Source organism: Amia ocellicauda, chromosome 6 (genome assembly GCF_036373705.1).
Source record: "Amia ocellicauda isolate fAmiCal2 chromosome 6, fAmiCal2.hap1, whole genome shotgun sequence".
Taxonomy (NCBI): Eukaryota; Metazoa; Chordata; class Actinopteri; order Amiiformes; family Amiidae; genus Amia; species Amia ocellicauda.
In genome coordinates this window covers 50,464,766-50,491,182 of record NC_089855.1, presented here as the reverse complement: position 1 = coordinate 50,491,182, position 26,417 = coordinate 50,464,766, and the positions used below count along the sequence as shown (strand labels likewise).

The 26,417-nt window shown below is 44.6% G+C and overlaps 6 non-coding genes across 6 annotated transcripts; 3 read left to right on the top strand and 3 right to left on the bottom strand.

Moving 5' to 3' along the window:
* Nucleotides 1-14,461: 14,461 nt before the first annotated feature.
* Nucleotides 14,462-14,533, bottom strand: trnae-cuc (transfer RNA glutamic acid (anticodon CUC)). Its single transcript has one exon. It is a non-coding gene; the product is annotated as a tRNA-Glu (tRNA).
* A 135-nt stretch (nucleotides 14,534-14,668) lies between these two features.
* Nucleotides 14,669-14,740, top strand: trnaq-cug (transfer RNA glutamine (anticodon CUG)). The gene has a single exon. It is a non-coding gene; the product is annotated as a tRNA-Gln (tRNA).
* A 3,244-nt stretch (nucleotides 14,741-17,984) lies between these two features.
* Nucleotides 17,985-18,056, bottom strand: trnae-cuc (transfer RNA glutamic acid (anticodon CUC)). Its single transcript has one exon. It is a non-coding gene; the product is annotated as a tRNA-Glu (tRNA).
* Nucleotides 18,057-18,191: 135 nt separating this feature from the next.
* trnaq-cug (transfer RNA glutamine (anticodon CUG)) lies at nucleotides 18,192-18,263 on the top strand. The gene has a single exon. It is a non-coding gene; the product is annotated as a tRNA-Gln (tRNA).
* A 3,243-nt stretch (nucleotides 18,264-21,506) lies between these two features.
* On the bottom strand, nucleotides 21,507-21,578 carry trnae-cuc (transfer RNA glutamic acid (anticodon CUC)). Its single transcript has one exon. It is a non-coding gene; the product is annotated as a tRNA-Glu (tRNA).
* Nucleotides 21,579-21,713: 135 nt separating this feature from the next.
* Nucleotides 21,714-21,785, top strand: trnaq-cug (transfer RNA glutamine (anticodon CUG)). Its single transcript has one exon. It is a non-coding gene; the product is annotated as a tRNA-Gln (tRNA).
* The last annotated feature ends 4,632 nt before the right edge of the window (nucleotides 21,786-26,417 follow it).

Here is a 26,417-nt window from a genome sequence, read left to right as displayed (position 1 = left end):
TCAGCCCCTGTATCTGATAGCGGTGAGTATATATCTGCCGCTTGTAAGAGGTTAAAGCTTTTTATAAAGCGGGGTGGTTAAAGGTTAAACATGTCTCTTACCTTCACAGAAGTGCAAAAAGCTAAACCAGCTGAAAAACATAAGAAACGATTATTCTTTGGAGGTAAGTAAGATCTTTCAAACTTTAATGTTTTTAAAAGGGTTTTGTTTGCCCGTTGAGGGCTAATATTTAAGCGAGGGGTGCCCATTTCCTGTAGGTCTTGGGGGTTCTGGGAAAGATCTTTAGAAGTCCGGACAGGTCTAGGCTTGTTTCTGGGGCATGTGTTTAGAAATGACCGATTGCCCGACCGTCTGGTTAGGAAGTAAAGCTGTCCGAAAGGTTTTAGTAAGTTGTTTGGCTTATCTCCCGCAATTATACTTCTGTTTTAAAGTGGCTGTAGGAAAAGGCTTGAAGGTGTTCATTGTATTTAATATTTAAACAGATCGTGAAAACGTTTGTGAAACAGGAAGTCCCGGGATCAGGAAGCGTTTACACTTGGAAGGTTCGTTTAAAAATGAAATGTGGTGTGTGTGTGTATAAAAAGTGTTTTATTAACAATATTACATTTAAGAAACAGTTTATTTACAGAGGCTTCTCTGTTTTACATTTATTATCAAGTCCTAATAAATATATTGTCTGTAAATAATAAGGCGTTGTAGTGAATGTCTAAGCCTATTTTCAAAGGTCTAAAAAAGCTAAAGGTTTTGAAGGTCCTGGACATGTTGTTTTAAGTTTGATTTCTGTCGCCGTTTAAAGATGTAAATGTAATGTATATTTTTATTCTTCCCAAGACTCTTGGGATAGTCATTCTGTGGATGAGCTATTGAGGACAATTACCCCGTCTAAGTGGGATCAAACATCTTCCCCGGAGAGATCACCGAGAGGATCCCCCACGGTGGTCTTGGAGATCCCCCAACATCTACTCAGGCCACAGCCTTCTGGGGGTAATTCAACAATCCAGATTCAGCCCGCCGCATTGTCGGGCGGAACAAATACAGGCAACCAACAACCTCAGGGGTCGCCATCAGTCAGGGTTGACACACCACCCAACGACGGACTGGTTTCAACATCGTCCCCCCAGCCCCGTTTCTTGGCTACAGAAACGCTGAACAGTACACCGCGATTGGCCAGGGTGTCACCGCAAAGGCCTTCTTGGTCTCCGTCCGTGAGTATACGCTCGCTCCCTGCCTCCTTCGACCGAGATTTACCGGAGCGACCATCCTTTGCAGCTGAGCCAGGACACCATCCCCCGGAGCTACTTCCTGAAGGTCGGCATGAGTTGCTACATACCTTGTTACTAAATCAAAGACTTGTGTTAGTGGGGCAAAACCTTGTGATAGAGAGCCAAAACACCCTTATTAATACCCTTACTAACGAATTGTACCGTATTTAATGTTTTAATAGATACAAAACGCCTTACTATTGTGGGTTGTTGGAAAAATAAAAAATAAAAAAAATGTCCGGACTTGGTAAAAGAACTCACAAACTAAAGGATTATGAACAAGTTAGGGCCCCAAAAAGACCTTCCCGAGAGAACACCCTCGGCCCTGTTGTGAACTCCTCTGATGTCCCAATGAACCAGGAACTATTACAAATGATAAATGATTTAAATAACCCCCAATCACCACCGATAGAATGTGAATTACCAGACTTACCGTGAACCCCGACCTGTTACAGATGGTCAATGATCTAAATAACCACCTCCCAACGGTAGCGCTTATAGAGGTTCAACCCCTAGTTCACCCCGATTTGTTTGAAATGGTGGAGGCTTTGGAGACGCTACCCCGACCAAATTCTGCCCCTATTATAAATGATTTGAGACAATTAGAACACAGTACGGCGGCAGAAGCAGCCGTCACTATAGAGGAGGGTCTTGACATTAACCGGGTGGATATCTTTGAAGGACTTTTACAGGCTTTAAATGAGCCTCCTCAAAAAGGGGGTTTTGTAGATGTCAGCGGTGGGGGTGTTCGGAATGTGGAGGGTTCTGAGACTGATAAGGCTGTGGATGACATGCTCTGTGAGAATGTAGGGGTTGAAGGCTTTGTTCAAAATGATGATGTGTCCAAAAGTACCAGTGATCCCGTGATTATAGATAGACCGGCCTATAACAATTTTGAAATGATTCAGCGTTTTAATTTTGCAGAACTTTTAAATTGTGACAATTATGCAGAAATATTTGTCAACATACACGAGGCCTTGCAAAACATGCTTGAACAGGTTGCTGAAAGGGTCAGACCTCGAGATGTTGTACAGTTAGAACTCAGAGGGGATGATTTGTTTAGCAACCTATCTGTAATGCTGAGTGGAGATAATTTAGATGTTGATGAATTTCTGGCTAAAATCGAAGCGTTATTGCAAAGTAACGCATCCATCTTAGCTGATGAAAGTCTGTCTCTGGTAATGAATGTGGTTCCTAACCCTGAGGGTGGGGCGCTTAGAAGACTGTCGAAATGCTTGAAGAACGACATAATTAGGAACAAGCTCAGGCAATTAGTGGTGAGTTCCAATGGGGACAATAAGCTCTGTTTTGCTTACAGTTTAATAAAACTACTCACCCCCGACATGCCTGAACCCCAAGCTATGCAAGAGGCTTTAATGCTTCATCAGAGGGCCGGCTTAAACTCTCAACAGATGGTTGCCTTTTCAGACATTGCCATGTTTGAGGAGTTGTTGTCTTTAAAAATTGTTGTGTGGTACCGTTGTGAGGTAAAGGAAGTATTTGTGAAATTTCAGACACATCCTGAAACCCATACACAGACACTGTTTCTCTTCCTAAGTGATAGTCATTACTTTGGAATAAAGAGTTTGACGGCTTTTTTGGGTTGTTCGTATGTTTGTCATTGGTGTTATAAGGCCTTCAATGATAAGCTTAAGCACCGCTGTGACGGTTACTGTAACGTCTGTTTCAATCCGCAATGTCGTAAGGGTTTGGCCCCTACCATCCGATGTAAAGATTGCTTAAGGATTTGTCTCTCCGCGTTCTGTTTTTCCGAACATAAGGTGCAGAGGGCCGCTGCTGAGGGGGTTAAAAAACGGAGTTATTGTGATCAAACTAAATATTGCCCGCAGTGTTGCCTCCAGTACCGTTTTCATGAGGTAAAACCACACAAATGTCTGGAACCGAGATGTAGGATCTGTAATGCGGATTTAACCCCGGGGTCTGAACACCAGTGCTTTATTCAGCCGGTTAAAAAGGAGCCGCCGCACAACCGGTATGTCTTTTTTGATTTTGAATGCCGGCAAGAAAACGGGGTCCATGTTGCTAATTATATACACTGTATTGACATGTTGGATTGTGAGTGGTCAGCTAGCGGTGAGAGTTGTGTCAGGGATTTCTTTACGCGGTATCGCGGTCCAAAATACCTCAATTACACATTTATTGCCCACAATGCTAAGGGTTATGATTCTTACATATTGATGAAGTATCTGGTGGAAAATGGGGTGACCCCAAAAATAATAGCTCAGGGTAGCAAGATCATGTGTTTCACCGACGAGGCTTTCAACCAACGTTACATAGACTCGTTAAATTTCCTCCCCATGAAATTGAGCGCTTTGCCTAAAGCTCTGGGTTTTGAGGCTCAGAAGAAAGGTTGGTTCTGCCATTTTTTTAATACTAAGGACACTCAAAATTATCGAGGGTCCTACCCGCCCGCCTCTTATTATGGGGTTGATACTATGATGTCTGATGAGAGGGAGGAATTCTTTAAATGGTACAATACGGTTAAGGGGGGTGTTTTTGATTTCCGAGAAGAGATGGCCGCTTATTGTAAAAATGATGTGGAGATCCTTAAAGAAGCCTGTTTGCGTTTCCGCACCGAGGTTATCAACACGTCGGGTCTCGACCCTTTGCAAAGTGTGACCATAGCGTCTCTCTGCATGAAAATGTATCGATCCAATTTCTTGCAGAAAAACACTATAGCGGACACCACTTCTGACAACTATCGTGCTAGACAAAAGAACTTTTCGACTGTCTCCATACAGTGGCTGGAATATCTGAGTGCCCGGGATAACATCTTCATCAGACATGCTTTAAATCAAGGGGAAGTCAAAATGGGTCCTTACTACTTAGACGGTTTTAGCGACGTGTCCGGGCGGCGTACCGCTTATGAGTTTGCTGGTTGTATTTACCATGGCTGTCCTCAGTGCTTCGACCCAAACACCTTTAACCCCGTAACACAAAAACTCTGCGGTGATATGTACTATGATTTCCAGGAACGAATTGAAACTTTAAAAAACACCTATGGTTTGAATGTACTGGTGATTTGGGAACACGCGTGGACGACCCTGAAGCAACAGGATGTGGAGGTACAACGGTTTATGGAAACCTTGGACTTTCCTGAACGTCTAGAGCCCAGGGATGCGTTATTTGGGGGTCGTACCAACGCCCTCTGTTTACATTATGAGGTAAAGGAGGGTGAGAGAGTAGATTACTATGATTTCACCAGTCTGTACCCTTATGTCAACAAGACCAAAATGTACCCGGTGGGGCATCCAACCATTGTTTATCGTGACTTTCTCGAAATCGGACAGTACTTTGGTTTGATCAAAGTCACCATGTACCCTCCTCGTGAGCTGTTCCTACCCGTGTTGCCTTACAGGTGTTCGGGAAAATTGATGTTCCCTCTGTGTAGAACGTGTGTGGAAACTGAAAATCAAAATACCTCTTGTCTGCACAGTGATGACGAGAGAGCGCTGACGGGTGTCTGGTGTAGCATTGAGCTTGACAAGGCGGTGGAGAAAGGTTACAGAGTCGGTAAGGTGTATGAGGTTTGGCATTTTTCTGAAAAATCTGATACTCTTTTTGCTGAGTACATTATGACCCATCTGAAAGGGAAACAGGAGGCATCGGGCTATCCCTCATGGTGTGTTGACTCCGCTGCCAAAGAGCGGTACGTTCAGCAATATTTTGAAAAGGAAGGGATCCGTCTAGAGCCGGGGAACATAACTGTAAACCCCGCCAAGAGACAAATGTCCAAACTGATTTTAAACAGTCTGTGGGGTAAGTTTGGGGAAAGAAATAACCGTCTAAACACAACCTTGATTAAAACCCCTGAACAGTTTATAGAATTTATCTTTTCCAAACAACATGCAGTATCACACTTTCAATTCTTAAATGACCACGTGGCACAGGTCCAGTGGAGGGCCCCTAAAGATTTCCCCACCAAACAGGGAAACGTTAATGTTTTCATAGCGGTTTTTACCACGGCTTACGCCCGGCTTGAACTGTACAACTTAATGGATCAGCTGCAGGAACGCACGCTCTATCATGATACTGACTCTGTAATCTTTGTCACCAGGCCAGGGGATTGGGTCCCTCCCCTCGGGGACTACCTTGGGGAGTTAACGAGCGAGCTAGATCCTCAGGACCACATAGTGGAGTTTGTTTCAGGGGGTCCTAAGACTTACGCATACAGAACGGCTGCGGGTAAGACCTGTATGAAAGTTAAGGGTTTCACTCTGAACCATTGTAACAACAAGCTCATTAACATCAAGTCTCTGACGACCCTGGTACAAAGTTTTGTAACCGAGAAAGACGCGCCTCCTCGCGAGATTATTACAGCCGGAAATCAGATCTATCACAATAAAAAGGGGTACACATTGGAAAATAGATCACTAAACAAACGGTTCAGGGTGGTGTACAATAAAAGAGTTTTGAAGACTGATTATACCACTCTGCCTTATGGATATTAGCAGTGGTTTTGATAACAGACTTCAACACCCTTTCTCCTGTATTATAGCCGGTCCCTCCAATTCGGGTAAGAGCTATCTTATAAAGAACATCATAGAAGATGTGGACGCAACCGTGTCCCAAGCTCTTGACAACATAGTGTGGTGTTACTCTTGCTGGCAACCTCTCTACGATGATTTGGCATCAAAAAAAAATAATCTGAAATTTGTGCAAGGTCTCCCCGCCTCGTTGTGTGACGATGACCTGTTCCCGCCCGGACAAACTAATCTAGTGATCCTTGATGACCTGATGGAGCAGGCCGGTGACATCAGTGAAGTGGAAAAAGCTTTCACAAAGTACACTCATCATAGGAATTTAAGTATTATTTATTTAGTTCAAAATCTATTTTTTCAAGGTAAAAAAAGCCGCACTATTAATTTAAATGCCAATTATATAATTCTTTTTAAAAACCCCAGAGATAAACTACAGGTCACCGTCTTGGCTCGTCAAATGTACCCTAACCAGACCAAATTCTTTTTGGAGGCATTTGAGGATGCCACCAAAAAACCCTACGGGTACTTGATTGTGGACTTAAAAGCACAAACCCCAGAAGACTTTCGCCTCAGAACAGGTTTGTGCCCGCCCGATTGGCCGGCAGTGTATGTGCTAAAGAAAAGGAAATAAATAAGAATGTCTGTTCGGATTAAAAGAAATCTGCCGCTTTTGCAAATGTTATTTGAGGGGAGCCCGCGCCATAGGAAAGCTGTGCTGGCAGGGGCCCCCTCGGATTTGATCGAGACCCTGTGTGAAATAGCTTTTAACATCTTACGCGGTAATATACCCCTAACCCCTTCTCAACATTCTAAACTCAAAAAACAAAAAGCGGTTATCAAGATCATCGCTAATAAGAAGTATTCTATTAAAAGAAAAAGAAAGAAGATTAATCAAACCGGAGGTTTTATAGGACCGCTGTTGAGCATAGCCGTGCCTTTCCTAACCAGTCTTCTAGCTTCCAGAGTGGGTTAATAATGGAATATGCTCAGAAAATGTTTTTGATCCCTCAGGAGCAGCTTGAGAAACTGAGAAAAAATGTTGTCGGGCCAGAGCCCATTAGACAAACGGCCGAAAACAACCTGGACTCTGAAATGAAAGCTATACTGGCCAGGGCCGATTTAAATCAGTATTCCAAAGCCCAGATGTATAGCAACACGTTACAGCGCTACCTCCGTCTGGTTAGACAGGGTGAAAAAGATCAAAACATTTTAACTTTAACCATGGCCTCTCAAGAAAATGGTTCTGGGACTGATGCGGGGGGTACGGTTGATAAAGATGTTGCGGTGCCCGAACCTGTTGAGAGTTCAGAGGGAGATGTTGTAACGGATGTTTTGAGAAACATGCCGGCCAGAAGCAAAAGACATGCAGAATATATTCTGCACAAAATGGTTCAGAAACCGCGGGTAACGACTTGGAATGAACAGGGTGAATTTGTTTTTAAAGGACAACTGATCAAAGGTTCACACATGTTTGATTTGTTGAAGAGTGTCACTAGCACTAATAAGGTACCCGATAGTCGCCGACCTGTAGGCTGGAATGCTTTCCTACAGGCGATGGCCTGTCTGAACATGCCCCAATCAACAGTCCCTAACCAGGAAACGCGACAAAAAATCCGTCTGTGTAAAGAGGTGGTGACTGATCTGACGCCGATATCTCATTACTCTGACCGTGTTGAGCAACCCTCCTCAGGATCTATCCATCGTTGGGAAGCTTATTAATCTCATGTTTTTATTTGTCTCCCCTGTAAATAAGGAACCGACAAACAATTTTTTTATTTTTTATTTTTATTTTCAAATGTTGTACATTTATTTATAACATAACCCTGCTTTGTATAAGATTTGTGTTGAATAAAAACAAAACTAATGATTCAAAGGCTGTTTTCATTATTTTTTCACTTTAACACGCATGACATCTTTTAAAATCCTCACAAGAACACCCCATCTGTATACATGGCTGGCTAGGGTCGTAAGTAATTGTGTTATAAGGGGGGGTCCACAGTGTCCTGACAAACTCTGCCACTTTTTTATCATTTTGGCCTAAATCCTCACTGTACAAGGACATAATATCGGGGTATGACCTTCCTTTAGATCTATGATATAAGAAAAACACACAGTGTTGACCACAAGTGAAGGTCTGAAGACTTTGTACTTGATGACCGCTGTAAATGGTTTCTTGACAGTTGTTGAGCAGAAAGTTATTGATCTTCCGAGGGAAAGGTCTGAAATCCGGGGGGTTTCCATAGGAATCAAAAAATTCCCCACGGCGGTCCTCCCTTAGATAAATAGCCAGCCAATGTTCTCCGGGCATATTTTTAGGGTGTGTGTTGATTATGTACATTGCAGGTAAATTCTTGATCTTAAATTTAGGCAGCTGGTCGCAGGCATAGACTCCTTGAAACACTTTCCGTGAGCCGTCCAGGGCATTCATGATGTGGTTGAGCTCTCTGGTGTTCATTTTAATAATAATCATACAGAACGTTTCTCCTCTGATTCACCTCAATAATGTTGTCAAACACAGCATACACGACCATATTTACAGTGCGTGGTAGAGGCTGCTTGAAACGCATCTCCAAACGCATATTGCCCGTCTTCATCAGTGAAAAATGTTGTCCACACTCTTCGTCAGGGGTCAGGTTGAAACCGTACAGGGTGTAACCGCTGCAGTATTCCCGGCGATCGATCAGCAGAGGTTGATCCTTGAGATGGCGACCCGTAGCCAGTACTAGACTGTAATATTCACGAACCGCGTTGCCGTTTTCAAAGTCAGGTTGAAAAGGTCTGGATGGAACCTGCACACCATCGACGTACAGTGCTATAAATTCCGCGTTATAATGTTTAAAGTTAAAGGGGTTCTTGTTGTAAACCCCGGTAAATGCATCATTATCCACGAGACCTATAATAACCTGTTTTGGGAGCTGGCCTAGAAACAGATTTTCCTGGTTCATCACCCGTGTCCCTGCGGGGATACTGTGGACTTTCATATAGACTCTTTCGATCGGGTACTTGGCGTTTGCCGTCATTAAAGCCTGCGCATGTCCTAGTTTAACCGCCGGGGAGACGGATACTTTTTTCACAAACAGCGAGGCCGATAATATGGTCAGTTTATATTTTTCAGTATCAGGGGTCATCAGACAAAAAGCACTTTTACTACGGATCATTTTAATTTTAATGTCTACCCGGTTGAGCATGAGTTTTTCTTGGAAAAATATGTCTGCATGAATATGTCCCATTAGCTCAAAGGTCCTCCCTTCTGTTGAAAAGGCCGTTCTTTTTTGCAAACCCTTATTGAGTCCCTCTGGATCCTGGTCGTCCATAGCTTCCGGGGTGTCTTTGAAGAAAAGGCTGGGGCTGAACTGTTTGCTTAGGGTCTCCTCACTATAATTAAGGATACACTCCATCATGGCCCTATAGGGGTAAGTATTGCTGCTTTGACTAATGAGCCGATCTCCCAGGGTCACATCCACCTGTGAAAACATGGTGGCCACCGGGTAATTGATGACCCCAGCGTTGGCCGTCTTCTCAATTGCATCGCCATCCTCATCAGTCACTTTACAGTTCATTAAAATAAATGTGTTATTCAAATCAATATAATCCTCGCCATTGCCAGCAATAAAAAACTCCAGAGGGGCCGTATCTGAAATTGCGGAAAGAGGGGGTATCTCTACATATATGCTCTTATCTATACTCGTTTGAGTGTATGGAACTGTAAACAGATCCAGTTCTGATTTGACGCATTCTTCCGATAGACTGTGGACAAAAGACATTTTTAAAAGATGTATCCTGAGGCTCTATTTGTCTTTCTTTGAGACTTTCTTTTTGCAGGTTTTTTCTTGTGCTGCTTCCTTCTCCGAGTGTTTCCACGATATGTTGGAGAATGAGAGCTTCTTCGTTTTTTGTTAGCCACGGATCTTCGTCGCCCTGGTGGACACATACTGTTTCTTCTTTTACCCCCCCTCCTCGCCATTACCATGAGACCCGAACCCTCCTGCTGCTCATGGCTAGCTGCCCGGTTCATAACATTGGTGAACACGTCACTAACAATATTTTTAGCCGCTGATTTCAAGTGGGGTCTGGCTATAGCAGAGCCTCTCTTAAGCAGGGGTACGGCCATTCTAAAGAGACCACGAAAGAGTCCTCCTAGACCGGCTCCATACATTGTGGGGGCTCCTACAAAACCGGGCAAGCCGTTCACGGCTTGCATCTTGTAATAATCCACATAGGCGCTAGGATCTACATAACCCCTCGAGGTAGCCATTTTAATAATGTACACACTGTTTCAGGGGTCGAAAATGTAGTTTGACAATAACTTTACCGAAGCGGAAGGGTACGTTGATATTCTGATCCGATTTTACTTCGATCGTGATGTTGTCAAAGTGGGTCTTTGAGACTGGTACGTAGTGTGGCTTGTCATAAGTAATTGTGACCATGTCATTGCTTTTACCTTTAATAAGTACATTTCTCAAAAGGGGGACATAGCTATCCCCGACCCTCTGGTGTGTTATGATATCCGTATACACATAAAGAGTGTAAATGCCGCCACTGATGTCAGCCGGGAAGGGTGCCACCACTTCTGAGAACCTGCTCTCTGTGTCAGAATAGAACCCTAATATACGCCCCAGTTGTCCTTTGGTTTGAATGCTAATACCAGGTTTTGACACCTTGTACACTCTGTTTTTAATAGGGTTGTAATATAGCTTGATGTTGGGGGTGCCTTCTGAGAACTGTTTATGCATCTCATCTAATATTGTATCCACATTGTCATAATAACCTCCTTGCATCGTGAATGTCCATTGACTCTTTTTAACATCGTCAAAAATGGCGAAGGTGGCATCCTTATCTTGTAAAACAGCCCAAGTGTAAGGATACTGTATTTCCGCCAACCCCACTTCCCACGACCCCCTTAGATCTATAGATTTTCCAAATTGTACCGTGTAACTGGATATTTCATTTTTAGGGTATATATCGAGAGAGGCGTTACTGGGTAGAGTCACGTAGAAGCCTCCTGATTCCATCTTGAGTATCGAAAGTAATGACCCCATCACACCAGCGGGCATGTTGTTATAAGGCTTGAATATCACAAACCTGTTGTTCCGGGACCCAACTATTGAACTTTTCAGGCCATCCAAGCCATTTCACCAACACATATTTTTTCCGGTTCTGGGTTTTCTCAGCTAATATCTTTTCAACTCTGTATACAATGTCTTTACCCACAATAATTTTTTGTATCTCGGCTTCGTAAAACGTTCCTTCTATATCCTCCCCGTCATAGTCTTTTAACCGGTACACGGGGGGGTCTCTAGCCACCTGTTCGGTAACTGTAAAATATTCGTCAGAAAATGTTTGTTCATAACCTTTGGCAAAAGTACTCCTTAGCTTTGAAACGCGAACCACATCACCGATGTTGAACTTATAAGTAGTTTTCCCCTTCTTAATAAATGGGCCGTATAATTTTTTATAGACCTTAAAAGAATTACTTTGATCAACATCTATAGGCTTCATTTTAATACTGGCGTGATACCCTTGGTTGTAAGCATCGATAAAATCCTGAACTTTATCAAAATACTTGAACGTGTTGACCGCTGTAAAATATCTCCACATTTTGGTCTTTATGGTGCGGTTAAACCTCTCCACCACCGATGCCTTAAGCTCATTACCGGTGGTGAAATGATGTATTTTGTGTCTCTTCAGTAGATTCTGAAATTCTCTGTTGAGAAACTCTTTTCCTTTATCAGTCTGCAGTTTTTTAGGACATCGTCCCTGGGACAATATATCCTCAAAGGCCCTTGTCACCGCCCGACCTGTTTTATTATGTAGAATGCGAGCCCAGGCATATTTTGATAACACATCGATACACATCAACATAAATTTGTGACCATTGTTATGTTTTGATAAATTTGACATATCGACTAGATCCATTTGCCATTGTGAGTCTATGTCAGTTGCATATACACGGTTTCTTTTAAAGTTAATCCTGAGAGGTTTATGTAAGGTATAGGCGTCTTGTTCCCGTAACCATTCTGAAACAACCACATCATTAACCTTCACGCCGGCCTCAGCGAGTCCTCTTTGAAAACCCTTCTTACCCGCCAAACCCCCAATCTTGGCTGGGTTGTAGTATAGTTCATGCATTTGGGGAGCTTGCCGAGTCATTCTGCCAAATAAACACACAGACCCACACTATGCGCAAAGTTTTTATACAAGGTTTTTTATTCAACTTCAGGAGAGCAGATACCCCTTTTTAGACATTTGAGAAAAGTATAACATACACAACAATTTTTTCTACGGTCCAGACAAAAAGAAATCAGATGATTGGTTACTTGATCTATATCAACAAATACCTGTTTCTTTATCTTGTAGGCACACACCTCAGTTACATATGTAAATAAAACAACAATATGACCTATTTTAAAAGTAAACAGAGGGGTATTAAACATGCTCAGTAAAAGGTCATACAGATGTTGATGAAATGGCCTAATATCATTCTTGGCCCCCTTGAGCGCTTCATCCCAGTGTTCGTACCCCCCGGTCTTTGTTACAGCAACCATTAACTTTTCCAGGTTTGAAAGTTGATCCTCATCGATGGTTAAATCTGTAGAGAAAAGGCTCGCGTTGGCTACTTTTCTGTCAAGCACATGGTGTAATAGCGCTCTCAGGTTAGCTGCAGAGTGTTGATGACAGAACCAGTTGCAGCAGCAGTCCAGAACATTCCCCATGTTCAAAGTCCCTTAGTTCAGGTCAGAGTCTGAATCAGTGGCGTAGATGTCGAATTCTTCGTCGCTGCCCCCAGCTTTAACTTCTTTACGGAAGAAATAAGCTTTTAGCTTGCCAGCGGTTTTTCTACTTGGCTCATCCAGGTCATTGAGCAGCTGCCCAAGTTTCTCTATTATAAACGGCTCCTTTTTCAGCTCCAGCAAAATCTCATCTATGATTTTCTGGACTTGTCCAGCAGTGACATGTATGTGGGAGTAAGACAGAGCCTTGATTAGTGCCGGTTTCAGCCACGGTTTGTTCAGTCTTCTGTAAAACACGTTGAAATAGAACAGGAAATAGTAACGGTCTGGTTCAAACAAACAACTGTGTCTCAACTGACTGGGGTGATTCACTTCACACCCCCGACAGACTTCTTTCAGAGCTCGGTCGATGAGAGCACTCAGAATATACACCAGGGTGCTTTTAACCACTCTGCTTACTTGGACACCTACCCCGGGCATAAATCCTGCGTCTTCATCACGCCCCCGAGACCGTCCGATGCTCATTGGGTCGCCTGGTGGTTTGTGGGGTGTTTCTACATCCATTGGACTGACCCCCTCCTGAGACGCACAGACGGTAGACAGTTCGGCAAAATCGAGGCCCTCCATGAGCTCCAGAGGCTGGGGATCCCCGAGACTCATTTGGACATCCATCGCTCCGCATGTTGTTTCGTCCTGAGGGACCGGGGTCTGAGGTCTTGGAGGGTAACCGCAGTCAGAGGGTTCCGGAGTGTATACAAAATCTGGGGAATAGAACCAGGGGTGATCCCGGGTTTGAAGAGGCCTGTAGAGCCTGTCGACGTCCGCAGCTTTCGGGTAAGACATTCTCTTTAATTTTAAACCATGAATGAATTGTTGCGCCTTTTATCCTATCTCTTCACTACGTCACGACACACCGCCCTCTTAGAAGAGAGTAGACCCTGAGCCGTCAGACCCCCCTCCAACCCCCCACAGGTCATCTGTTTTATCATCGTCGTCGTCATTCAAGGGGGATATATAATCCATAATCCAGCATATTCTCCTTCTAACAGAATCCAGTTGTGAACATTTGGTCAAGATGTCAAAACCATCATTTATACAGTTTATGACCTCCTTCAAGAACGGCCAGTCCACGGCGTCAAACATAATTTCAGTAACCTGTTTTTCTGGATCCTCCACAACCCCTTCAATAGGGTTTGTAATCAGGGTACTGCTAAACAAAACCTTACGATCAGTAGTTAGAGATAGACTCTTCACCACTGTACCGTAGTTCTGCAAGCTTTCCCATTCACACCTTTCAAAACTCTGAGTCGGAGACTCCGTTTCGCCTTCTCTTGGACCCTCTTGCAAGCCTTCTAGAGTCTTATCCACAAGCCCCAGGTCTCTCCATGCCATCACCTTCAACCAGTCCTCAAAAGAGTATTCAATCACCGTCTCAAAAGGTTCCAACGTACCCTCCTTCTCTCCCAAAGCAAAAAGCTCCACTCCAACATAGCTGGGATCCCTTTTAAAGCGGTAACCCCGTCGACCCCCCCAGAACAACACCCAGGAGCGTTCAATCTTCAAATTGGTGAGTACAGGAACCCTTGCCCGGGATTGTTTCTTGCGGGGTTTCATGTTGATGTCGCTGGACATGTTGAAGAAGCGGGATGTTTCAGATGCTGAGAATTAAAGAGGTATTGCCTAAAAGCAGCGCGGGGTCTTAAATAGAGAGGAGAGTTTCGGGGCGTTGCCTTCAGGGGGGGGGGGGGTCTTTATGGGTGGCCTTGTTGTTCAGGGTTTTAGGGGTGTACACTTTCTGACGAATATGACGTAGGAATAATTAAGGAAATAACTCTAAAATCACGCCCCCCAATTATGACGTAGGAATATTAATAAGCTTAGGGCATACGTCATAACAAAATAGGCCGCGCCCCAAAAAACCCTACTATCTACTCACAGGTCCTAGGGGAAGAGCAACAGATCCACCTTCCCTGACCGGGAATCGAACCCGGGCCGCAGCGGTGAGAGCACCGAATCCTGACCACTAGACCACCAGGGACGGCTCCCGAAGTGACCCGCCACACGCAGCACTCTGGGCGCAACTTGGCTCACTCTGGACTTGGCCGTGCGACAGAGCGAGACGTGTGCGTAGAGCAGAAACCTTCGTCACGGGCAAGAGGTGGGCAGCGGGCTTGGTTCCAAGGTGTAATGGTTAGCACTCTGGACTCTGAATCCAGCGATCCGAGTTCAAGTCTCGGTGGGACCTGGGGCCCTTGGCAGGGGCAGCAGTGGTGACCCGGTGGTCTCCCTGCGTGAGGGCCTGTGTCTGCGAATAAGGCCTGTTTATGTTCCCTCTTGGGAGGCTTGGAGACGAATTGGCGAAAACTCCGGGTCGGCCTGATGTGTTCATCTTCCTGGTGGTGACCGCGTGGCTTAACGGAGAAGAAGGTGCCTGTGTTGACAGATTACAGATAGATTATTTCCCTTCTTGGAAATCATCGTTAAAGCGAAAAGGAACTTTGTAAACCAGCTAGCTTGGAAGCAACCACGTCAGGGCATTCTTTCAGTGAGACCTCGGTTTTTTACAAGCACGAGTGAAGCTTTAAAAGAAAATGACATAGAATGTTTGCGGCTGTTCATCCAATCAAAAGGTGCAAGCCCGAGTCCGATTGCGGTCTGTCTTCCCTGGGGGCGGGGGGGATTGTGTTTTGTGAGATCCGGGGGAGAGGTGAGGTGGCTTTCTTTGGTGTATGCCAGAGGTCCGGTGAGAGGTTGTCTTTTACAACTGTCCCTCAGTCAATACCAAAAACAGTCCCTGCCAATCTGGGAAAGCCATTCAGTCCACAAACAGAGTTTTGACAAACATCCTGCGGGCTTTTTCTCCACCGTTTGATCCTTTTATCGTTGACAGGAATTTCTACAGGGTACGTCCCGAACAGGTGCCTCAATTGCTGTTTGCTAGCTCGATAAATCTAACTTGCTCGGTCTGCATACTATCTTTAATCTAAAACATCATACAGTCTATTCGGTCTGACTTCGGATCGGAAGATTGAGGGTTGGAGTGCCTTTGCGGTCGTTCCTGGGGTTACGACGTCGAAGCGGCATCTCGGTCGTTTTTGGGGAACTTCGGAAGGGCCAGCCGGCGTGCTAATGCTGCAGCCGTCGCCGGCGCGTTGTGTCTGATAACCTTACGGCAAACAGGCAATGCCTTGCGCCTGTGTCTGCGGCAAGAAAAGTGAGCGACTCTCCCCCGAAACCGGGGCACGAGCGCCTGAGGCCTTGGAGAATGCGGGCATCGATCCCGCTGCCTCTCGCATGCTGTAGCGTAAGGTACACTTATACATTTCAATTAAAGAAGTGAATTTATAGTATCACCTTATCACGAATCCTGGAATCTTGTAGAACTCAATTTCTGTAATAATTGGACGCAGACACCAATTCCAAAGATATAAATTGTCAAATGTATTCAAAACAAAAACTAAATGTAGCACTACACTAATTATACAAAAGGGAAAAACTAATTACAATTCAACTCTAGATCAACAAATCGAAGACAAATCACTTCCGTGACCAAATCAAAGACCATGGGATCACATATGATAACACAAATCGTTAAACAAAAAAGGTTATAAACACATTGACTACAATACCGGTTAGTAAGACGAAGGTGAGTCTCTCGTTAGTATTATTAGTCAGACATTAAATAACTACGCAGGTTAGTATTTATGTCAGGTAACTTCTCGTTATATATATATCAGTCTCATTCACGTTTAGGTGCCGAGAAAGATCCTATCATTACTTGTTACCACAATTTCCCTTAACTGATTATTATTCAATGATTAAGGATAGGCAGGGCCACCAATAATCTAATGTCTATTAACTTGTGTCAATTTCAGACTAAACAGTTAAACAGGAATGAGAAGATATTTCTCGGCGTTGACAGATTTTATTTCTAAAATTATCAACAAAACAGTTTAATGCAACACACATTTATATTTAAGAAAACTAAATGATATTACACATTCTAGAGTTATGAATCACAGATTAACATTTCTAATTGATTTCTCAAATGTCATGAATCATGAACTCCAAACTGTTAAACTTATCTGAACTTCGTCACAGAGAGGCCTCTCTGGCTTCGGGCTCAGATAACAGCACACGGCACGAGGTCCGTGTGGTTTGGAACAAAGTTAGTCCGGTTCGGCTTTGTCCAAGAACTTCCACTCTGTCGATACACCTGGAAGTTGGGGTTTCGCGAAAGTAGAGTCGTTTCCAAACAGATTATCCACTGGTTTGAAGGCTCCAAGGTTGTGCACAAAATCTTCTTGGCAAGCAGGGTCTCTCACCGTACTTGTTTGAAGACAAAGTCTTTGAGGAAAGCAGGGCCGTGTTTGTTCCAAGGGTCAAGTTTCTTAAGACTCAAATAGCTATTTAAATGACTGACACTTTCGTATACAGTCGACTTAGTCAATTGTCCAGCTGTAAAACTCCACTGATCAGGTGGGCACAGGCGGGCAGCGCAGTCTGTAAAGTTCTTTATTTAATAAAGTCCTTTAAAAGAATTCTTCGTACGGCTCAATCTCCTTCTCCCAGTTTAACTCTTCTGTTGCCGGCAAAGACTTAGTTGGTTTCTGGTTCCGGTTCTGGCAACAGAGCTACAGGTTGAGCTGTGGCAGCGAGTTACTGGTTCAGGTGAGAGAGAGCGAGAAAGACTGTCCGCTGTTCCTTATAGTCTGTCAGATCAAGAGGTGATTGGTTCTTGAGTTTTTGAGATTGGATTTCGGTTTCAGCCCCCAGTGTCCTATTGGAGGGGGGCTTGATTTATGACTGATGTCAATCCATGCCATCTTTTGGAAATGCCGGTTGGCCTGGGTTCGTAGCTCTATGTCGGGATTTCGGCTCTCGTCCACTTCAAAGAGTTTTTATCACCTACAGGCCCCTTTCTCCAGACATCTCATAGCAGAATTCCAAACCATTTGGCCTCTTCTTGGTGCCATCCTCCCCAAAACTGTCACTTTGATGCAAACCTGTTCCAAGCTGATGAGCTAAGGGAATCTGATAACTTTGGGGGGTTGAGGTTTTCTTCAGATCAGTGCCTCAGCTCAGAGCCCAAATGCTCTTATCCAAATACACCCAACATAACGCTACAATGCTAAGCGAGCGCTCTACCACGTGAGCTAATCCTCAGGGCTCTCGGTGAGGCCGACCCCCACTTCTTCAGTCTTTAAGTGGCACGTCGCGAGTAAGTCCTTTCCTGCGCTTCAGGCAAGCTTGCAGCCAACTGCGGACGACTTTCCTTCCTCGGTGGCAGCCATCGTGCCGCAATAGAAAAGGATTGTCATGAGCAAAACTTTCAAAGTGACCGAAAAGATCACGGCCCGTCGTGTGATGTGATTTACATGAGCTTCAGAAACGTTCATGGACATATGTATTTAAGTAAGGATTTAATCACAGATAGAGAGAGAGAAAATGCACCACACAGATCCTATGGGAAGAGCAACAGATCCACTTTCCCTGACCGGGAATCGAACCCGGGCTGCGGCGGTGAGAGCGCCGAATCCTGACCACTAGACCACCAGGGACGGCTCCGGAAGTGACCCGCCACACGCAGCACTCTGGGCGCAACTTGGCTCACTCTGGACTTGGCCGTGCGACAGAGCGAGACGTGTGCGTAGAGCAGAAACCTTCGTCACGGGCAAGAGGAGAGTAGGGGGCTTGGTTCCATGGTGTAATGGTTAGCACTCTGGACTCTGAATCCAGCGATCTGAGTTCAAGTCTCGGTGGGACCTGGGGTCTTTGGCAGGGGCAGCGGCGTTGAAGCGGTGGTCTCCCTGCGTGAGGGCCTGTGTCTGCGAATAAGGCCTGTTTATGTTCCCTCTTGGGAGGCTTGGAGACGAATTGGCGAAAACTCCGGGTCGGCCTGGTGCGTTCACCTTCCTGGTGGTGACCGCGTGGCTTAACGGAGAAGAAGGTGCCTGTGTTGACAGATTACAGATAGATTATTTCCCTTCTTGGAAATCATCGTTAAAGCGAAAAGGAACTTTGTAAACCAGCTAGCTTGGAAGCAACCACGTCAGGGCATTCTTTCAGTGAGACCTCGGTTTTTTACAAGCACGAGTGAAGCTTTAAAAGAAAATGACATAGAATGTTTGCGGCTGTTCATCCAATCAAAAGGTGCAAGCCCGAGTCCGATTGCGGTCTGTCTTCCCTGGGGGCGGGGGGGATTGTGTTTTGTGAGATCCGGGGGAGAGGTGAGGTGGCTTTCTTTGGTGTATGCCAGAGGTCCGGTGAGAGGTTGTCTTTTACAACTGTCCCTCAGTCAATACCAAAAACAGTCCCTGCCAATCTGGGAAAGCCATTCAGTCCACAAACAGAGTTTTGACAAACATCCTGCGGGCTTTTTCTCCACCGTTTGATCCTTTTATCGTTGACAGGAATTTCTACAGGGTACGTCCCGAACAGGTGCCTCAATTGCTGTTTGCTAGCTCGATAAATCTAACTTGCTCGGTCTGCATACTATCTTTAATCTAAAACATCATACAGTCTATTCGGTCTGACTTCGGATCGGAAGATTGAGGGTTGGAGTGCCTTTGCGGTCGTTCCTGGGGTTACGACGTCGAAGCGGCATCTCGGTCGTTTTTGGGGAACTTCGGAAGGGCCAGCCGGCGTGCTAATGCTGCAGCCGTCGCCGGCGCGTTGTGTCTGATAACCTTACGGCAAACAGGCAATGCCTTGCGCCTGTGTCTGCGGCAAGAAAAGTGAGCGACTCTCCCCCGAAACCGGGGCACGAGCGCCTGAGGCCTTGGAGAATGCGGGCATCGATCCCGCTGCCTCTCGCATGCTGTAGCGTAAGGTACACTTATACATTTCAATTAAAGAAGTGAATTTATAGTATCACCTTATCACGAATCCTGGAATCTTGTAGAACTCAATTTCTGTAATAATTGGACGCAGACACCAATTCCAAAGATATAAATTGTCAAATGTATTCAAAACAAAAACTAAATGTAGCACTACACTAATTATACAAAAGGGAAAAACTAATTACAATTCAACTCTAGATCAACAAATCGAAGACAAATCACTTCCGTGACCAAATCAAAGACCATGGGATCACATATGATAACACAAATCGTTAAACAAAAAAGGTTATAAACACATTGACTACAATACCGGTTAGTAAGACGAAGGTGAGTCTCTCGTTAGTATTATTAGTCAGACATTAAATAACTACGCAGGTTAGTATTTATGTCAGGTAACTTCTCGTTATATATATATCAGTCTCATTCACGTTTAGGTGCCGAGAAAGATCCTATCATTACTTGTTACCACAATTTCCCTTAACTGATTATTATTCAATGATTAAGGATAGGCAGGGCCACCAATAATCTAATGTCTATTAACTTGTGTCAATTTCAGACTAAACAGTTAAACAGGAATAAGAAGATATTTCTCGGCGTTGACAGATTTTATTTCTAAAATTATCAACAAAACAGTTTAATGCAACACACATTTATATTTAAGAAAACTAAATGATATTACACATTCTAGAGTTATGAATCACAGATTAACATTTCTAATTGATTTCTCAAATGTCATGAATCATGAACTCCTAACTGTTAAACTTATCTGAACTTCGTCGCAGAGAGGCCTCTCTGGCTTCGGGCTCAGATAACAGCACACGGCACGAGGTCCGTGTGGTTTGGAACAAAGGCAGTCTGGTTCGGCTTTGTCAAAGAACTTCCACTCAGTCGATACACCTGGAAGTTGGGGTTTCGCGAAAGTAGAGTCGTTTCCAAACAGATTTTCCACTGGTTTGAAGGCTCCAAGGTTGTGCACAAAAACTTCTTGGCAAGCAGGGTCTCTCACCGTACTTATTTGAAGACGTCTTTGAGGAAAGCAGGGCCGTGTTTGTTCCAAGGGTCAAGTTTCTTAAGACTCAAATAGCTATTTAAATGACTGACACTTTTGTATACAGTCGACTTAGTCATTTGTCCAGCTGTAAAACTCCACTGATCAGGTGGGCACAGGCGGGCAGCGCAGTCTGTAAAGTTCTTTATTTAATAAAGTCCTTTAAAAGAATTCTTCGTACGGCTCAATCTCCTTCTCCCAGTTTAACTCTTCTGTTGCCGGCAAAGACTTAGTTGGTTTCTGGTTCCGGTTCTGGCAACAGAGCTACAGGTTGAGCTGTGGCAGCGAGTTACTGGTTCAGGTGAGAGAGAGCGAGAAAGACTGTCCGCTGTTCCTTATAGTCTGTCAGATCAAGAGGTGATTGGTTCTTGAGTTTTTGAGATTGGATTTCGGTTTCAGCCCCCAGTGTCCTATTGGAGGGGGGCTTGATTTATGACTGATGTCAATCCATGCCATCTTTTGGAAATGCCGGTTGGCCTGGGTTCATAGCTCTATGTCGGGATTTTGGCTCTCGTCCACTTCAAAGAGTTTTTATCACCTACAGGCCCCTTTCTCCAGACATCTCATAGCAGAATTCCAAACTATTTGGCCTCTTCTTGGTGCCATCCTCACCAAAACTGTCACTTTGATGCAAACCAGTTCGAAGCTGATGAGCTAAGGGAATCTGATAACTTTGGGGGGGAGAGGTTTTCTTTAGATCAGTGCTTCAGCTCAGAGCCCAAATGCTCTTATCCAAATACACCAAACATAACGCTACAATGCTAAGCGAGCGCTCTACCACGTGAGCTAATCCTCAGGGCTCTCGGTGAGGCCGACCCCCACTTCTTCAGTCTTTAAGTGGCACGTCGCGAGTAAGTCCTTTCCTGCGCTTCAGGCAAGCTTGCAGCCAACTGCGGACGACTTTCCTTCCTCGGTGGCAGCCATCGTGCCACAATAGAAAAGGAATGTCATGAGCAAAACTTTCAAAGTGACCGAAAAGATCACGGCCCGTCGTGTGATGTGATTTACATGAGCTCCAGAAACGTTCATGGACATATGTATATAAGTAAGGATTTAATCACAGATAGAGAGAGAGAAAAAATGCACCATACAGGTCCTAGGGGAAGAGCAACACATCCACTTTCCCTGACCGGGAATCGAACCCAGGCCGCGGCGGTGAGAGCGCCGAATCCTGACCACTAGACCACCAGGGACGGCTCCGGAAGTGACCCGCCACACGCAGCACTCTGGGCACAACTTGGCTCACTCTGGAATTGGCCGTGCGACAGAGCGAGACGTGTGCGTAGAGAAGAAACCTTCGTCACGGGCAAGAGTAGGGCTGCGGGCTTGGTTCCATGGTGTAATGGTTAGCACTCTGGACTCTGAATCCAGCGATCCGAGTTTAAGTCTCGGTGGGACCTGGGGCCCTTGGCAGGGGCAGCAGCAGTGAAGCGGTGGTCTCCCTGCGTGAGGGCCTGTGTCTGCGAATAAGGCCTGTTTATGTTCCCTCTTGGGAGGCTTGGAGACGAATTGGCGAAAACTCCGGGTCGGCCTGGTGCGTTCACCTTCCTGGTGGTGACCGCGTGGCTTAACGGAGAAGAAGGTGCCTGTGTTGACAGATTACAGATAGATTATTCCCCTATTTCCCTTAAAGCGTGAAGGGACTTTGTAAACCAGCTAGCTTGGAAGCAACCACGTCAGGGCATTCTTTCAGTGAGACCTCGGTTTCTTACAAGCACGAGTGAAGCTTTTAAAGAAAATGACATAGAATGTTTGCGGCCGTTCATCCAATCAAAAGGTGCAAGCCCGAGTCCGATTGCGGTCTGTCTTCCTTGGGGGCGGGGGGGATTGTGTTTTGTGAGATCCGGGGGAGAGGTGAGGTGGCTTTCTTTGGTGTATGCCAGAGGTCCGGTGAGAGGTTGTCTTTTACAACTGTCCCTCAGTCAATACCAAAAACAGTCCCTGCCAATCTGGGAAAGCCATTCAGTCCACAAACAGAGTTTTGACAAACATCCTGCGGGCTTTTTCTCCACCGTTTGATCCTTTTATCGTTGACAGGAATTTCTACAGGGTACGTCCCGAACAGGTGCCTCAATGGCTGTTTGCTAGCTCGATAAATCTAACTTGCTCGGTCTGCATACTATCTTTAATCTAAAACATCATACAGTCTCTTCGGTCTGACTTCGGATCGGAAGATTGAGGGTTGGAGTGCCTTTGCGGTCGTTCCTGGGGTTACGACGTCGAAGCGGCATCTCGGTTGTTTTTGGGGAACTTCGGAAGGGCCAGCCGGCGTGCTAATGCTGCAGCCGTCGCCGGCGCGTTGTGTCTGATAACCTTACGGCAAACAGGCAATGCCTTGCGCCTGTGTCTGCGGCAAGAAAAGTGAGCGACTCTCCCCCGAAACCGGGGCACGAGCGCCTGAGGCCTTGGAGAATGCGGGCATCGATCCCGCTGCCTCTCGCATGCTGTAGCGTAAGGTACACTTATACATTTCAATTAAAGAAGTGAATTCATAGTATCACCTTATCACGAATCCTGGAATCTTGTAGAACTCAATTTCTGTAATAATTGGACGCAGACACCAATTCCAAAGATATAAATTGTCAAATGTATTCAAAACAAAGACTAAATGTAGCACTACACTAATTATACAAAAGGGAAAAACTAATTACAATTCAACTCTAGATCAACAAATCGATGACAAATCACTTCCGTGACCAAATCAAAGACCTTGGGATCACATATGATAACACAAATCGTTAAACAAAAAAGGTTATAAACACATTGACTACAATACCGGTTAGTAAGACGAAGGTGAGTCTCTCGTTAGTATTATTAGTCAGACATTAAATAACTACGCAGGTTAGTATTTATGTCAGGTAACTTCTCGTTATATATATATATCAGTCTCATTCACGTTTAGGTGCCGAGAAAGATCCTATCATTACTTGTTACCACAATTTCCCTTAACTGATTATTATTCAATGATTAAGGATAGGCAGGGCCACCAATAATCTAATGTCTATTAACTTGTGTCAATTTCAGACTAAACAGTTAAACAGGAATGAGAAGATATTTCTCGGCGTTGACAGATTTTATTTCTAAAATTATCAACAAAACAGTTTAATGCAACACACATTTATATTTAAGAAAACTAAATGATATTACACATTCTAGAGTTATGAATCACAGATTAACATTTCTAATTGATTTCTCAAATGTCATGAATCATGAACTCCAAACTGTTAAACTTATCTGAACTTCGTCGCAGAGAGGCCTCTGTGGCTTCGGGCTCAGATAACAGCACACGGCACGAGGTCCGTGTGGTTTGGAACAAAGGCAGTCCGGTTCGGCTTTGTCCAAGAACTTCCACTCAGTCGATACACCTGGAAGTTGGGGTTTCGCGAAAGTAGAGTCGTTTCCAAACAGATTTTCCACTGGTTTGAAGGCTCCAAGGTTGTGCACAAAATCTTCTTGGCAAGCAGGGTCTCTCACCGTACTTATTTGGAGACAAAGTCTTTGAGGAAAGCAGGGCCGTGTTTGTTCCAAGGGTCAAGTTTCTTAAGACTCAAATAGCTATTTAAATGACTGACATTTTTGTATACAGTCGACTTAGTCAATTGTCCAGCTGTAAAACTCCACTGATCAGGTGGGCACAGGCGGGCAGCGCAGTCTGTAAAGTTCTTTATTTAATAAAGTCCTTTAAAAGAATTCTTCGTACGGCTCAATCTCCTTCTCCCAGTTTAACTCTTCTGTTGCCGGCAAAGACTTAGTTGGTTTCTGGTTCCGGTTCTGGCAACAGAGCTACAGGTTGAGCTGTGGCAGCGAGTTACTGGTTCAGGTGAGAGAGAGCGAGAAAGACTGTCCGCTGTTCCTTATAGTCTGTCAGATCAAGAGGTGATTGGTTCTTGAGTTTTTGAGATTGGATTTCGGTTTCAGCCCCCAGTGTCCTATTGGAGGGGGGCTTGATTTATGACTGATGTCAATCCATGCCATCTTTTGGAAATGCCGGTTGGCCTGGGTTCGTAGCTCTATGTCGGGATTTCGGCTCTCGTCCACTTCAAAGAGTTTTTATCACCTACAGGCCCCTTTCTCCAGACATCTCATAGCAGAATTCCAAACTATTTGGCCTCTTCTTGGTTCCATCCTCCCCAAAACTGTCACTTTGATGCAAACCACTTCCAAGATGATGAGCTAAGGGAATCTTGCTCGGTCTGCATACTATCTTTAATCTAAAACATCATACAGTCTCTTCGGTCTGACTTCGGATCGGAAGATTGAGGGTTGGAGTGTCTTTGCGGTCGTTCCTGGGGTTACGACGTCGAAGCGGCATCTCGGTCGTTTTTGGGGAACTTCGGAAGGGCCAGCCGGCGTGCTAATGCTGCAGCCGTCGCCGGCGCGTTGTGTCTGATAACCTTACGGCAAACAGGCAATGCATTGCGCCTGTGTCTGCGGCAAGAAAAGTGAGCGACTCTCCCCCGAAACCGGGGCACGAGCGCCTGAGGCCTTGGAGAATGCGGGCATCGATCCCGCTGCCTCTCGCATGCTGTAGCGTAAGGTACACTTATACATTTCAATTAAAGAAGTGAATTTAGAGTATCACCTTATCACGAATCCTGGAATCTTGTAGAACTCAATTTCTGTAATAATTGGACGCAGACACCAATTCCAAAGATATAAATTGTCAAATGTATTCAAAACAAAGACTAAATGTAGCACTACACTAATTATACAAAAGGGAAAAACTAATTACAATTCAAATCTAGATCAACAAATCGAAGACAAATCACTTCCGTGACCAAATCAAAGAGCATGGGATCACATATGATAACACAAATCGTTAAACAAAAAAGGTTATAAACACATTGACTACAATACCGGTTAGTAAGACGAAGGTGAGTCTCTCGTTAGTATTATTAGTCAGACATTAAATAACTACGCAAGTTAGTATTTATGTCAGGTAACTTCTCGTTATATATATATCAGTCTCATTCACGTTTAGGTGCCGAGAAAGATCCTATCATTACTTGTTACCACAATTTCCCTTAACTGATTATTATTCAATGATTAAGGATAGGCAGGGCCACCAATAATCTAATGTCTATTAACTTGTGTCAATTTCAGACTAAACAGTTAAACAGGAATGAGAAGATATTTCTCGGCGTTGACAGATTTTATTTCTAAAATTATCAACAAAACAGTTTAATGCAACACACATTTATATTTAAGAAAACTAAATGATATTACACATTCTAGAGTTATGAATCACAGATTAACATTTCTAATTGATTTCTCAAATGTCATGAATCATGAACTCCAAACTGTTAAACTTATCTGAACTTCGTCGCAGAGAGGCCTCTGTGGCTTCGGGCTCAGATAACAGCACACGGCATGAGGTCCGTGTGGTTTGGAACAAAGGCAGTCCGGTTCGGCTTTGTCCAAGAACTTCCACTCAGTCGATACACCTGGAAGTTGGGGTTTCGCGAAAGTAGAGTCGTTTCCAAACAGATTTTCCACTGGTTTGAAGGCTCCAAGGTTGTGCACAAAAACTTCTTGGCAAGCAGGGTCTCTCACCGTACTTATTTGAAGACAAAGTCTTTGAGGAAAGCAGGGCCGTGTTTGTTCCAAGGGTCAAGTTTCTTAAGACTCAAATAGCTATTTAAATGACTGACATTTTTGTATACAGTCGACTTAGTCAATTGTCCAGCTGTAAAACTCCACTGATCAGGTGGGCACAGGCGGGCAGCGCAGTCTGTAAAGTTCTTTATTTAATAAAGTCCTTTAAAACAATTCTTCGTACAGCTCAATCTCCTTCTCCCAGTTTAACTCTTCTGTTGCCGGCAAAGACTTAGTTGGTTTCTGGTTCCGGTTCTGGCAACAGACCTACAGGTTGAACTGTGGCAGCGAGTTACTGGTTCAGGTGAGAGAGAGCGAGAAAGACTGTCCGCTGTTCCTTATAGTCTGTCAGATCAAGAGGTGATTGGTTCTTGAGTTTTTGAGATTGGATTTCGGTTTCAGCCCCCAGTGTCCTATTGGAGGGGGTTTGATTTATG